This window comes from Mirounga leonina, unplaced genomic scaffold (assembly GCF_011800145.1).
Source record: "Mirounga leonina isolate KUSES-001 unplaced genomic scaffold, KU_Mleo_1.0 Mir_53, whole genome shotgun sequence".
NCBI classification, from domain to species: domain Eukaryota; kingdom Metazoa; phylum Chordata; class Mammalia; order Carnivora; family Phocidae; genus Mirounga; species Mirounga leonina.
This window is the reverse complement of record NW_023270807.1, coordinates 45,265,054-45,281,011: the sequence shown is the minus strand read 5'-3', so window position 1 is coordinate 45,281,011 and position 15,958 is coordinate 45,265,054. Positions and strand designations below refer to the sequence as shown.

The 15,958-nt window shown below is 37.1% G+C and overlaps 1 protein-coding gene and 1 long non-coding RNA gene across 2 annotated transcripts in view; both read right to left on the bottom strand.

The window, feature by feature from the left end:
• ZNF292 (zinc finger protein 292) overlaps positions 1-15,958 on the bottom strand; it is an 84,987-nt gene that overhangs the window by 45,396 nt on the left and 23,633 nt on the right. The gene's annotated exons all lie outside the window — the stretch shown is intronic.
• Positions 10,493-14,013, bottom strand: LOC118001271. The gene is made up of 2 exons (XR_004676666.1): positions 12,343-14,013; positions 10,493-11,794 (listed from the first exon to the last, which is right to left on the bottom strand). It is a non-coding gene; the product is annotated as an uncharacterized LOC118001271 (long non-coding RNA).

Here is a 15,958-nt window from a genome sequence, read left to right as displayed (position 1 = left end):
AAGGAAGGAAGGACTAGAAAGGGTAAGCTGGTAAATTAAAGAGCAGCATAATAACAACTCACTCTCTGAGCAGTCATATATTCACAGACCGATTCTCTCCAAGTTGGACAGAAGTGCAGGTAACCTGGAGACCCAAACTTGCCACTGACATCTGAAGTGAGGGCAGTCTTGTGGGACTGAGCCCTTTAACCTAGGGGGCGTTTGATGCTAAGTTCAGGTAGTTACTGTCAGAATTTAATTGTAGGACACCTATTTGGTGTTGGAGAGTTAGAGAAATGGTATTGGGAAAGAGCATGTATTTCGTGTTAGCAGTAAAAAAGAAAAAATCCCTCAACACAACTTACAAATATCTAACCTCCGAGTCTTCTCCCTCTCCCTCTGCCCCTCCCCCTGACTCGCATGTGCATGCACGCTTGCTTGTGCGTGCTTTCTCTCTCAAATAAAAATAAATAAAATCTTAAAAAAAAAACTTATAAAATCTAAACCAAACCTACCAAATGAATAGAAAGATCTGCATTTTGGGATTGCTGGTAATCATCTATTTCTAGGAATGAAACAGTATAATGTTCTGTTTTTAATGCTGGTTTTAATGTGTTCCTTGGGCGTTTTATGGTGATGTGGCAGAGGATGACCTCACATCTTCAAGAATTTCAGAATTTACACCAACTGTGCATACAATTCTTACTTTAGCTAGCACCTGTTTCTACACAGTTATTAAATATTATTTTTTTTCTGGAAAAACATGTTTAGATGTCTAGGAAATTTCATGCCTGGCAAATGTTTCTACTCTAACATGGATTGGATTGAATGCTTAGGTTTCCCCTATTAGTCCTCTAGCAGTAATGAATCAATTTCCAGAAGAGTTTTAATTTTTGCTGGAAAAGAAGAGAAAATATAGCATACCACTTTCCCAATGGGTTTGAAATTATAAGCTTCTTCCTTTTCTTATCTCCTAACCAAAAGAAACCCTAAAAAAGGTCATACATTTCTACATATATGTACATACATATCTAGGCATACCTCATTTTATTGCACTTCTTATGTTTCAAAGGTATTGCGTTTTTTAAAAATTGAAGGTTTTTGGCAACCCTGCATTGAGCAAGTCTATCAGCACATTTTTTTCCAACAGCATTTGCTCATTTTGTGTCTGTCACATTTTGGTAATTCTTACAATATTTCAAACTTTTTCATTATTATTATATTTGCTATGGTGATCTGTGATCAGTGATCTTTAATGTTACTACTGTAATTGTTCAGGGCACCACAAACTGCATCCATCTAAGACAGTGAACTTAATCTATAAATGTTGTGTGTGTTCTGAATGCTCTACCGACCATCTCTCGCCCTCTCCTTGGGCCTTCCTATTCCCAGAGACCTGACAATACTGAAATTAGGGCAATTAACCCCACAAGAGCCCTCTCAGTATTCAAGAGAAAGAAGAGTCACACATCTCTTTAAATCAAAAGCTAGAAATGACTAAGCTTAATGAGGAAGGCATGTCAACGGCCAAGACAAGCTGAAAGCTAGGCCTCCTAGACAAACAGCCAAGTCATGAATGCAAAGTTAAAGTTCTTGAAGGAAATGAAAAGTGCTACTCCCATGAACACACGCATGCTAATAAAGTGAAACAGCCTTCTTGTTAATATAAAGTTTTAGAGGTCTGAATAAAAGATCACCAGCCACAAGATTCCCTTAAACCAAAGCCTAATCCAGAGCAAGACCCTCTCTTCTATCTATGAAGGCTGAGAGAGGTTAAATGGCAGAAGAAAAGTTTGAAGCTAGCAGAGGTTGGTTCAAGAAAAGAAGCCATCTCTAACATAAAAGTGTAAGGTAAATCAGCAAGTCACCCAGAAGATCTAGCTAAGATCATTAATGAAAGTGGCTACAGTAAACAACAGATTTTCAGTGTAGACAAAACAGCCTTCTATTGCAAAAAGATGCCACCTACGACCTCCTTAGCTAGAAAGGAGAAGTCAATGCCTGGTTTCAAAGATTCAAAGGAAAAGGCCAACTCTTTTGTCAAAGGCTAATGCAGCTAGTGACTTTAAGGGAAGCCCATGCTGAAGACCCTAGAGCCCTTAAGAATTATGCTAAATCTACTCTGCCTGAGCTCTATAAATGGGACAAAACTTGAGGGATAGCACATCTGTTTACAACATGGTTTACTAAATATTTTAAGCCCACTGTTGAAAAAAAGATTCCTTTCAGATATTACCACTCACTGACAATGCACCTGGTCACCCAAGAGTTATGATGGAGATGTACAAGATTCATGTTGTTCTCATACCTACTAATACAACATCTGTTGTGCAGCCCATGGATCAGAGTTATTTCAACTTTCAAATCTTATTATTTAAGAAATACTTTCATAAGGCTAGAGCTGCCCTAAACAGTGTTTCTTCTGATGGATCTGAGCAAAGTAAGTTTAAAATGTTCTGGAAAGGGTTCACCATTCTAGATGCCATTAAGGACATTCATGATTCATGGGAAGAGGTCGAAATATCAACATTAAAAGGAGTTTGGAAGCTGATTCCAATGCTCATGAATGACTTTGAAGGGTTCAAGACTTCAGTGGAGGAAGTAACTGCAGATATGGTGGAAACAGCCAAGAAAACTAGAATCAGAAGTGGAGCCTGAAGGTGCGCCTGGCTGGCTCAGTCAGAAGAGCATGGACTCTTGATCTCAGCCGAGGTAGTGAGTATGAGTCCCACATGGGGTGTAGAGATTAAATTAACAACTAAAAAAAAAAGTAGAGCCTGAAGATGTGACTATATTGCTGCAACCTCATGATAAAACTTAAAAGAGGTGAGGAGTTGCATCTTAGGGATGGGCAAAGAAAGTGGTTTCTTAAGATGGAATCTACTCCCGGTGAAGATGCTATGAAGACTGTTCAAATAACAACAAAGGATTTAGAATATTACATAAACTTAGTTGATAAAGCAGCAGCAGGATTTGAGAGGACTAACTCCAATTTTGAAATAAGTTCTACTGTGGGCAAAGTGCTATCACACAGCATCACATGCTACTGAGAAATTATTACTGAAAGGAAGAGTCAATCAAAACAAACTTCAGTGTTGTCTTATTTTAAGAAAATGTCACAGCCACCCCTACTTCAGCAACTACCACCCTGATCAGTCAGCAGCTATCATCAAAGCAAGATCCTCCACTTGCAAAAAGATTATGACTCACTAAAAGTTCAGATGATGGTTAATACGTTTTAGCAATAAAGCATTTTTAAATTAAGGTAAGTACAGGGGTGCCTGGCTAGCTTAGTCGGCGAAGCATGCAACTCTTGATCTTGGGGTTGTAAATTCAAGCCCCACATTCAGTGTAGAGTTTATTTAAAAATAAAATCTTTCAAAAAATTAAGTACATATTTTTTAGGCCTAATGCTATTGCACACTTAATAGACTGCAGTACAGAGTAATTTTATGTGCACTGGGAAACCGAAAAATTCATTTAACTCACTTTATTGTGATATTTGCTTTACTGCAGTGATCTGAAATTGAACCTGCAATATTTCCAAGGTATGCTTGTACCTACATTTTTCCCAAGACCCACATTTCTTGATATGTCTAGCTCTGCAAAGGGTACTCATACATTATTTCTTTCCTTTATGAACTCAGTTCTACTGTCCCTCAGATGAAAGAAGTTTTTAAACTTAACTCTAATAGGTAACCAAAGATGAATTCTTTTGGGTTTAACAGAGTCTGGATTGATGAGAAAAATAACTGACAATCACAGAATGTTAGAACCAGAAAAAAACTCTCTCTTCAGGGGCGCCTGGGTGGCTCAGTCGTTAACTGTCTGCCTCCAGCTCAGGTCATGATCCCAGTGTCCTGGGATCAAGCCCCGCATCGGGCTCCCTGCTCAGCAGGGAACCTGCTTCTCCCTCTCCCTCTGCCTGCCTGCCTGTCTGCCTATTTGTGATCTCTGTCAAATAAATAAATAAAATCTTAAAAAAAAAAGAACTATCTTTCTTCACCTCATTTTATAGATGAGGAAGAGGGAGAGGAAGCCGATTCTGGTGAAAACAGAGACCACTCAGGTGGCTATTTAGTAGCAGGGGTGCCTGGGTGGCTCAGTTGATTAAGCATCTGCCTTCAGCTGAGGTCATGATCCCAGGGTCCTGGGATGGAGCCCTGCATTGGGCTCCCTGCTCAGTGCGGAGTCTGCTTCTTTGTGCACATGTGCACTCTCTCTCTCAAATAAATAAAATAGAATAATAAAGTAGCATAAGGTCACATAAACTAAGAAAATAGAAATGGAGGAAAGAGAAACAAAATTTTAGACACTTAAAAGCATATAGAAGAGTGGCACTCTAAAAGTGACTCCTAAGGAGACTTTACAAAAAGACACTAACTGGAGGAACACCAAAGGGTTCAAGAATTGGGAGCACTAGGTGCCTCTAGAAATGCGGGTCAAGGTGGGTCTAGGAAGAGGACTGGTTGAAAGTCTATTTAAGCGGTTAAGCCTCTCTGATTTCCTAGACCCTCTCCACAGTTAGGTGACCCAAGCTAGGAACTATTCCTCTCTATTGCCAGCAGAACCTATTCTGTAGAGAAGTTTTCTTTCTTTCTTTCTTTTTTAAAAAATAAAGGTGTCTATACACAATTGAGGGGGGTATCTTTCTTTTATAACAGGGCATTAAGTCAACTTTACACATTGATGACAGAGGCAGCTCCCTTTCTCAAGTCCTCTTCCCAAAATCATTGCCAGAACCTCCAGAGCCTTTAGTGGAGTCCTTCTCTGGGAACTCAAGAGAAAAGACCCAAATATCCTGCCAGGCTTTTCCCAGGAAAAAAAAACCCAGCTAGGCTCCCTTATGGTGAAGACAACAAATGCCATTCAGGGGCTTGGAGCTCTGAATCACTTTTTCAGTAGTACACCTTTAAATATGCACAGCCAAGGACCAACTAGACATTTGAGGAAAGCATCTAATAGGTGAGAGAACAAAAACAAAACCACACACACACAACACAAACTCAAAAAAAAAAAACCAAAACCCCAAAACAAGAAAGAAACCTGGAGTAAGCAGAGACTATGAGACTATGGGAGAAGACAAAATCCAGAAACTATCATTAATGTCCTCAAAGGTGAGAGAATATATTAGACCTATGAACAAAACACCGTATCATATTTAGAAAAAAAGATTTAATTAAACATAATAGCAGAAATGAAATCCTCAAAGAGCTAGAAGACAAACCGAGGAAATGTCGCCAGCAAGTAAAATAAAAGGGATAGGAGAGAAAAGATAAGAAAATGTGGAGAACAGTGCTCAAGGCCCCATAATTAACAACAGGATTCCAGAAAGTCAAAACAGAGAAATGGAAGGGAAGAAATCAAAGAACTAATTCAAGTAAATTTCCAAGAATCTAAGGACATGAATTTTAATGGAAAGACCCACTGAGTGCCCATCACAATTGCTGAAAGTAGACCTACACCAAGGTACTTTTTCATAAAATTTCAGAGCTCAAGGACAAAGAGGATCAAAATAAGCTTAAAGGAGGAAATAGTAGACTTCTCAACAGCAGCACTGAAGCCAAAGGAAAATGAAGCCCTGTATTAAAAACTGAGGGGAAATTATTTCTATCCAACCATCATAAGTATTAAGACAGCAAAGTTATTTTCAGACATGCAAGTTCTCCAAAATTTCACCTTCTAAGCACATTTTTCCAGGATGCTACCAAAGAGGGAATTTTGCCAAAATCAGAATAAAGCAGGAAAGAACTGAGAATGATATCCAAGAAGGTAATCTAACAAAGAGAGAGGTGATGAAGATCCAAGAAGAAAGCTGTGTAACAGGCCTGAAGAATAACTGCAACCTAATGGTTCTAGCAGAAATTTCTTCAAGAGGAACTTGATAAACTACCTAATGTGCCTGAATAAGCTGAGAGGAGATTTACACAACTGAGGGAAGAGTTTGGATTCAATTAGCAATACATACACAGAAAATTCAGCTAAGGCAGTAAGTCTACAGAAAATGGCAAACAATTAGAGAATGAACATTCTTTACAAACACAAATAAAATATTTACAAAAACTAACCACAAACCAGTCAGTCACACACACACACAAACACACACAACTAATGTCATACATTTCATACTTTGAACACAGTGAAATAAAGTTAGAAACAATTATCACAAGAATACCCTATAAGGAAAACTACAAACTTGAAAATCTTTAAATGTACTTCTAAATCATGGCTAAGAAATCATAATAGAAATCAGAGAATAATACTTAGACTTGAACTATAGCAAAACACAACGTATCAAAATTTGTAGGATGCAGCTAAAGCAATCTAAAAAGGGAAATTTATAGATGCAAATGTTTATACTCCCAACTTCTGCTATAGTTTTTTCTTTAAAAAAAAAAAACAAAAAACCCACACATTTGTTTCAACACAGTATGAGCAAGACATGAATTTCCCACTTGCTTATGTGTGATTTTTTTTGGTGAGAAACATCAGGTAAAAGCTGAAAACTGAACCCAGTGGAACTGAGCTGTGCAGGAATATGCAAAATACACACAACTAAAAACATGTACCATCTATCTCAGTTCACCAGGTGTGTTGAACCACACTACACACACATGGTATTACACTTTCCGTCCAATGTCAGAGAACTCTCCTTCCACCACCTCACAGTAACTTGAAAGCTGTATCCCTTCTGACACCTACTTCCACAAGCAAACTTCAGATCTTTTTCAAGGTCAAGTACCACATTCGTTTTAGTACTTATGTATGTCCTAACCACTAAATGTATATAAAACCGTACTACTGTTTTTATAAGGTTCTCTGTGGGGGGAGGGGAGGGAGGAAGGAAAGGAGGGAGAGACAGAAAAGGAGGAAGGTAAGGAGAGAAAAGGAGGGAGGAAGGGAAGGAGGGAGAGACATGAAGTTTTTGAATGTTATGCCTCTAACCCCATTTTCTCCATAAACCCTGTGATTTTTGTTGTGCAATTCTGCACAACAAGGTGATTGCTAGGAATACATAGTGATAAAGCAAAACTGACTACATTAGAAAAGATATAATGAAAAACACTTAGAGAGAATATTATTGGGAAAAATACAAAAGTCTAAACATATACTGTAATTAGATAATATTAATGTGTCAGTATTAAATCTCCCAAGTGTGATGATTGCCTTTGGCCTTAGGATATAAAAATATAAGGGGGACAATGTCATGACGCCTGCTAACTTTATTTTATTTTATTTATTTATTTTTATTTTTTTAATGTTTTATTTATTTATTCATGAGAGTCAAAGAGAGAGAGAGAGAGAGAGAGGCAGAGGCAGAGGAAGAAGCAGGCTCCCTGCCTAGCAGGGAGCCCGATGCGGGACTCGATCCCAGGACCCTGGGATCATGACCTGAGCCGAAGGCAGACGCTTAACCATCTGAGCCACCCAGGCGCCCCTGCTAACTTTAAAAATCCAGGAAAAAGAGAAAAGAAAGTGTGAGACAAAGCAAATAGAGCAAAATGTTAACCAGCAAATCTTGTGAAAGGTATCCATTGTACTATTTTGTAATTTTTCTGTAATAAAAAAGATTTTTGTGATTATGCAGAAATTTGTGAAAACTAAGTAGCCAACTTAAGCCAACTTAACTTAGACAATGAACAGAATAAACTCAAAGCACAATAATTTTTTAAAAGTAAAATAAGGCTAAGAAATAAATGAAATAGAAACTAAAGATACAAGAGAAAGAATCAACAAATCCAAACACTGATCATTTGAAAAGATTAAAAAAGAAATCTTTTGACAAAATTTATCAAAAAAACCCCAAAAAACACAAAGCACAAATACAGAATTAGGAATGAGAAAGAGACCACCACTACAGAAGCAATACAATTTTTAAACTCTTAATACATTAAGTAACCTTATTTCTTATTTAAATGCTTAAAAATCTTTTTTTTTTTTTTTACTTAATTGATTTTTAATGAAAAAGCTTAAAAATCTGAATGGGAAGTATTTTAGAAAAAGTTTCTAAAACTATCTCAAAAAGAAGTAGAAAGAGTCCTTTACCCACTAAAGAACCTGAATCCAGTTAAATTAAAAAAAACACCAAATTTTTACAGGAAAATCCAGCTAGCTGTTAGAAAACAGATCATCTCTTTATTATAGAAACTTTTGGAAAAAAGGAGAAAATGGAGGGAAAGAAAACTCTCCCAATTCATTGTTTGAGGCTACTATAAACTTGAAAACTGGGCATACATAGTATGAGAAAGGAAAATCACAGGCAAACTCACTTACAAGCAGAGATTTTAAAATCCTAAATGTTGGGTGCCTGGGTGACTCAGTCGGTTAAGCGTCTGCCTTTGGCTCAGGAAATGATCTCAGCGTCCTGAGATCGAGCCCCACATTGGAGCCTGCTTCTCCCTCTCCCTCTGCCTGCTACTCCCCCTGCTTGTACTCTCTATCAAATAAATAAATAAAGTAAAATAAAAAAATCCTAAATGTTACTAAATCAAATCCTACAATAAACATTTAAAAATTTAAAAAATATTTTGAAACAATCACAAAGTTACAGAAATTTGGAAATACAGAGAAAAATTTTCCCTGAACCATTTGGAAGTTAGTTGCCAACCTGATGCCCCACTGCCTTTAAATATTTGTGTGTATTTCCTACAAACAAGGACCTCCTATGTCAACAGAGTATGACCATGAAAATCAGGAAATAAATATTGATAAGTTAATGCCATTTAATTCTCAGACACCATTCAAGTGTGCCAATTATCCCAATCATTCCTTGTAGAGAAAGGACAGAGTTCAGAACCATGCAATGTATTTAGTTATCATTTAGGACCATTATACTATCAAAGATTATGGGCCAGTTATTTTGTAGAATGTCCCTTAATTTGGGTTTGGTATTTTCCTGTAATTGTATTCATGTTATGCATTTTAGCAGGAATACCACAGAAGTGATAGTAATTTCTTCTCATTGTATCGCACTGTATTAAGTGGTACCTGATTTCAGTCTGTCCCATTAGGACATTCCTTTTGATCACTTGATTAAAGCAGGGTCTGCCCTCCTTCTGGGTTCTGACTTAGCATGCTGGAATTGGCTGTCTCTCTAGGTAATTCCACCCTCCCCCAACCACCCTTCTCCTTCTGCTTAGGCTCTGACAGAAATGCCCCTCTGCAGAAATGCACCCCTTACCCTGGTCTGGCTGTGAAGCCCCACCTCAGGCTGCTCCTTCCCCCTTCATGTATGCTCTCTACTCATTACACTTGGGTTCTAAATCTCCACACACAGCCATGTGAGCCTCCTCCCTATGAAGCATATGTCATCCTAACTGGGCCCTGACTCCTGCCCCACTGAGCTGCTACTCTGTGCAGACATCCTCCCTGCCCAATCTGGGCTCTAACACTCACTGTGGGTCAATGCAGCACCCCTGTTCCCATCCCCAGATACCTACTTCACCCTAAGCAATGGATTAAAGATAAGGACTGAGTTATTTGGGACAGAAAGAATGGCTAAAATGTATTTTTAAAAAGTATTCTGGACCCAGTAAGATTTATCCTAGCAATACAAGGATGGTTTGAAATTAGAAACATCTATTTACTAATTTACCATAAAATAATAGATTTAAAGGGGACACTATATGATTATTTCAATAATTACTCAAAAAAGAACATATAAAAATGCAACCCATTCAAGGTAAAGAAAAAAAATAAAACCTTCATTGCAACAAGGAATAAAAGGAAAGCTCCTCAACATAACTGAGGGTATTCAGTAAAACCCACAGCAAATCTCATACTTACAGGTGAAATGTTAAAAATATTTCTCTTTAAAGTCAGAAACCAAATAAAAATGCCTGCTATCATTGCTTCTATTCAACATTGTAGGGCTAATCAGTGTAGTAAGAAAAAAAGTTTAAGTAATAAAGGCTGGATAGGAAAAAAAAAAAATCATTTATTGGGGCACCTGGGTGGCTCAGTCAGTTAAGTGACTGACTCTTGGTTTCTGCTCGGGTCAAGATCTCAGAGTCCTGAGATTGAGCCCGACTATGGGCTCCGCACTAGACATGGAGCCTGCTTAAGATTCTTTCTCCCCGCTCTCCCTCTGTCCCTCCCCCTGCTGGTGTGCACGCACACGCTCTAATAAATATTTTTTTTAAAATGTCATTACTGCAGACAATGCACACATAAGAAGTTGAAGGGAATTCAGTATAGTTGCAGGGTTATCAAGCCAATGCAAAAAATCAATTCTGTTCACAAGTAAGTAAGTAGAAAACATAACTGTTAAAAAAATACCACTCACAAAACCCATGACCACCTAGGAATAAATTTAACAAAATATTTTTAGGGTCTTGTCAGAAAAAAAATATGAAACTTCATTAAAGACATAAAAAAAGGCCTAAATAAATGGAAGTAACCTCATTCATGGATATAGTAAGATAAAATTAATAAAGATGGCAATGTGACCCAAATTTAATCTATAAAATCAAAGCAATGTCAATGAAATTCCCCATAGGATTTTTCATATAACTTGGTAAGTTGATTTTAAGATTCATACAAAAGGACAAACCAATTTTGAAGAGCCAGGTGGCAGTATCTGCCCTAATGAGACAGCAAAACTTATCCTAAAGATAAACTAAGAGAATGTGATATTGGTACAGATACAGATGATAGAAGAGAACCAGAGCTTTAAAAGAGTGCTACTAGGTATACATAGGAGCTTGGTACATAAAAGCTGTGCCATTAGAAACCAGTGAGTAGGGGCACCTGAGTGGCTCAGATGGTTAGGCGTCTGCCTTCGGCTCAGGGCATGATCTCTAGGTCCTGGGATCGAGTCCCACGTCCGGCTCCTGGCTCAGCCTCTCCCCCTGAATCTGAGTGTCAAATGAATAGATCTTTAAAATAAATAAATAAAATTTTAAAAAACCCAAAAAAACAGTGAGTAAAGTACAGACTCTTCCTTAAAAAACAATGAAACCACCAGTTATCCAGGGGGAAAAAATTACAACTATTCCCAGCATACAGCAAAATTATACCCTATATGGATTGAATATAAAAACGGGAAAAGTAATACTTTAAAACTGTAAGAAGAAAACATAAGAGGAGAATATCTCAAGGGAAAATAAAGGACTTCTTAAATAAGACACAAAATACAAAACCATAAAGGAAGACAATGACAACTGCAGCAACATTAAAATGTAAAACTTCTGTTCATCAAAACCCCACAAAAAATCAAATGAAAAGCCACGAACTGGGAAGAAATATTTGGAATCCATATTCCCAAAGAATACTTATTAATATATTCATTAACAGAAAAAGAACTCTTACAAATCAGTTTAAAAAAAAAAAAAAAGAAACACACACAATCCAACTGAAATGGGCCAAGGATAGAAACAATTAGCTAGATGGCTAATCCAGTGTAAAGATAAAATTGTGATCAACTAAAATCCCAGGAAGACTTTGGGGTAAAAGGTACCTCTGACTAGAATTGGTGAAAATGAAATGTTAAAATCATTTCCCTTTAAAGTCTGAAACAAAACAAAAATGCCTGCTACCACTGTTTCTATTCAACACCATAGGACTAATAAGTGCAATTCAAAAAAGAAATGAAAGTAATAAAGACTGGAAAGGAAAAATAAAAATGTCATTACGGCGGACAATGCAAATACATAAGAGGGCCAAGAGAATTCCAACTACCAAGCTTGTCAGAAGTCTGACTTAAAGAACTGATGTTCATCTACATCACTTAAACTCCCAAGTCCGCCTCTGTATCTCAGGTTTGAGCTTTCCATCACCATATTTTCTTCTGAGGATGCTTTTATACACCTTTCTCCTAAACAACGAGAATTCAGGAGAGTCTCTTACTTAAAATGAAATCCAAGATCATTTTATCATCTTACTTCAATATAGATGCTATAAACACTCGCTCTCCAGAGTTTCTCAGACTCCAAGGCCTACTTTCTTTGCAGCACTTTGGTGGCATGAACATCATGATCTCCAATTTCCTATTCCCTACCCTGACATAGCCCAGTTCTTGTAGAGTATATCCTTTGCAATAAGGAAGGCTTACACATGCAACCAGATCAGTTTCTTGGTGTAGAGGGTGTCAATATTGGATCAATATGAACATGTTTGATACTAAACTATTCACAATGCTCACAAGTGACTAACTTCCTATGAAACTCGATGTAATGGAAGTAGTGAAAAAAAAAATGCCTACTACATAACCTAGAGTAGGAATGTTTTTAGATCCCATCCAATGAACTAATTCTCATAATGCTATATAATCATTTCTGTACATAGTGCACCCTAAAAAGGACAATTTTGACTTTGTATTTATATTCCAAGAACCATAAGGGCGTATGTCTGGCAGACCTGTACCTTTATATAATGATTCCAATAGTCAAACAGTCATAGTGAAGGGAAGAATATGGCTCAAGTCTAGAGGGATGACTTTATTCCAACATATAGCTAAATGCCACACGGGAGGTCCAAAATCCTGCAGGGGGAAAAAACAAACAAACACCCTCTACACAGAATTTAACCCTAGTATATCCAGGAACCTACAAACCCATTTGCACATGACCATATTCAAAGAAGCAGAGTCAAGATGCCATAAATAACAACAGCATGAGTTTCAATCTGAACTTGTTGGGGCTCAGCCAGAAAAGGGACCAGAGTCTACTGGGTATGTCTATCATGGGCCAATGCCACATATATGATATCCCCACTGCTATTGACTGAATACACGTGTCCCTCAAAATTCATATGCTGAAATACTAACTCCCAAGATGATGGTATTAGGAGGTGGGGCCTCTGAGAATTGATTAGGTCTCTTGAGGGTAGAGCCCTCATGAATGTGAGTGTGCCCTTATAAAAGAGGTTCAAGAAAACTCCTTTGCCCTTTCCACCATGTGAGACACAGCAAGAAGGCGCCGTCTATGAACTGCAAGTTGGCTCTCACCAGACACTGATTCTGCCAGTGCCCTGATCCTGGACTCTCCAGCCTGAACTGTGAGAAATGAATTTCTGTTGTTTTTAAGCTACACAGTTTATGGTATTTTTGTTATAGAAGCCCAAATGGACTAGTATACTTACCTTAGAACATGAAATACAATTGCAGGTAGCCTAGCTTAAAAGATGCTCAATTTCTTTCATTTCTGTAACTTTTAATAACTATCCTGGATGGCAATAAAATTAATTAGAAACCAGTTTTCCCCTAGTCACTTTCATTATACTCAATGATCCACAAGGAGCTTTGATTAAAAACAAATTAAAAAGTTACTTCTTCCCAGGAAAAATGTTAATCAACATAAGCTGAGCTATGAAGGGATGTGGTCCATTCTCAACATAACAAATGGTACTGGTACAATTGGATATTCACATGCATAAAAAGGAAATGAGACATTTACATCACATATAAAAATTAACTCAAAATGGACCATACTTAAATGAACAGCCAAACCTATAAAACTCCTGGAAGAAAATGTAGAATAAAATCTTAGTGACAAAGGGTTAGGATAAGAGTTCATAGATACAACACTAAAAGTGTGATCTATAAAAAAGAACAGTTGAATTGGATTTTATCAAAATTAAAAATTTTGCACTTCAAAAAATGCCATTAAAAAATGAAAAGACACAAATTCAGTAAAGTTGCAAGGTATGAAACCAAAATACAAAAATCAGATGTAAGACATCAATTAAAGAAATTGCAAAAGATACAGTTTTCCCGCTATCTGAAAGTTCGCTTTATGCTACTAGGCTTTTACTGAAGACCTACATTAGTACCTGTTTTCACTAACTGAAAGAAATCTGAAGAGGATTTTTGCTTTTATGAAATGGTAATTGCTTCTTCACTTTATACAATTTTGGCTTATGAAAAGTTTCATAAGAATGCTCTACTCTGGATAGTGGGAGAAACCTGTAAATGCAAAGATTAAGTCCATGCTCATGGATTGGAAGAATATTGTTTAGGGCACCTGGGTGGCTCAGATGGTTAAGCATCTGCCTTCGGCTCAGGTCATGATCCCAGGGTCCTGGGTTCGAGTCCCACATCGGGCTCCCAGCTCAGCGGGGAGCCTGCTTCTCCCTCTGACCCTCTCCCCTCTCATGCTGTTTCTCTCTCGCTCGCTCTCTAAAAAATAAATAAAATCTTAAAAAAAAAAAAAAAAAGAATATTGTTTAAATGTCTGTAAATACCCAAAGCAATCCACATATTTAATGCAATCCTATCAAAATTCCAATGACATTTGCCACAGAGAAAGAACAAACAATCCTAAAATTTGTATGGAACCACAAAAGACCCCAAATTACCAAAGCAATCCTGAGAAAGAACAAAGATGGACACATAACATTTCCTGGTTTCCAAACTATATTATGAAGCTAGAGTAATCAAGACAGTATGGCACTGGCATAAAAACAGACACAGAGATCAATGGAATGTAACAGAGAGCCTGGAAATAAACCCATATATACATATGGTCAACTAATATTTTGACAAGGGTGCCAAGAACACACAATGGGGAAAGACTCTTCAATAAATGGTCTCTTCATTAAATGGTCTCTTCAATAAATGGTCTTGAGAAAACTGAATATTCACATACAAAAGAATGAAATTGGGACTCCTATCTCATACCACTCACAAAAACAAACCTGAAAATATACTGAGGACATAAATGCAGATAAGACCTGAAACCATAAAATTCCTAGAAGAAAACAAAACAAAACTCCTTGACACTGGTCTTAGCAATGACTTTTTTTGGCTACGACACCAAAAGCACAGGCAACAAAAACAAAAATGGACGAGTGGGACTACATCAAACTAAAAAGCTTCTGTACAGCAAAGGAAACAATCAACAAAATTAAGAGGAAACATGAAATGAGAAAAAATATTTGCAAATCATGTATCTGAGTTCCTTATATATTTCAGATATATATATTTAATATATAAGGAACTCATATAACTTGGTAACGACAAAAAATCCAATTAAAAAATGGGCAAAGGACCTGGAAACATTTTTCCAAAGGATACAAATGGCCAACAGGTATATAAAAACGTGCTCAACATCATTAATCAGGGAATGCAAATCAAAACCACAATGCGATACCACCTCACACCTAATATCAGAAAGGTAAGAGATAAGTGTTGACGATGGTGTGGAGAAAAAGGAACCCATGTACACTACTGGTGGGAATGTAAACTGGTATAGCCATTATGGAAAATAGTATGGGGTTTCTCAGAAAATTAAAAATGGGGCTACCACATGATCTAGCAATCCCACCTCTGGGTATATACCCGAAGGAAATGAAATCAGTATCTCAAAGAGGTATCTGCACTTCCATATTCACTGCAGCATTACTCACAATAGCCAATATATGGAAATAACCTAACTGTTGGCAAATGAATAAATAAATGTGATATATATTCAACACAGAATATTATTCAGCCATAAAAAAAAAAGAAAATCCTGCTATTTGCTACAATATATATTTCACCCTGCATAATTTAGGACATTATGCTAAATGAAACAGGCCAAACACAGTCAAATACTGTAATGACGTCACTCATACACCGAGCCTTTAAAAAAAAGTTAACCTCACAGAAACAGAGAATACAGAGTGGTGGTTGCCAGTGACTGGAGGTGGTGGTGAGGGAAACTGAGAAATGCTGACCAAAGAGTATATAAACTTTCAGTTATAAGATGAACAGATTCTGGGGAACTAATGTTTAGCCTGGTGACTAGAGTTAATATGTACTGTATACTTCAAATTTGTTAAGAGAGTAAATCATAAGTGTTCTCAACGCACGCACACACACGCAATTGGCAACTGTGAGGTGATGAATGTTTTAATTAACTGTAATCATTTCATACTGTATATATCAAATCATCATCTTGTACACCTTAAATACATATAATTTTATCTGTCAATTATACCTAAAAAAAAAAAGGAGAGTAAAAGCATTTCTCATTTAAAAAAAAGTTAAAAAAATGAAAAG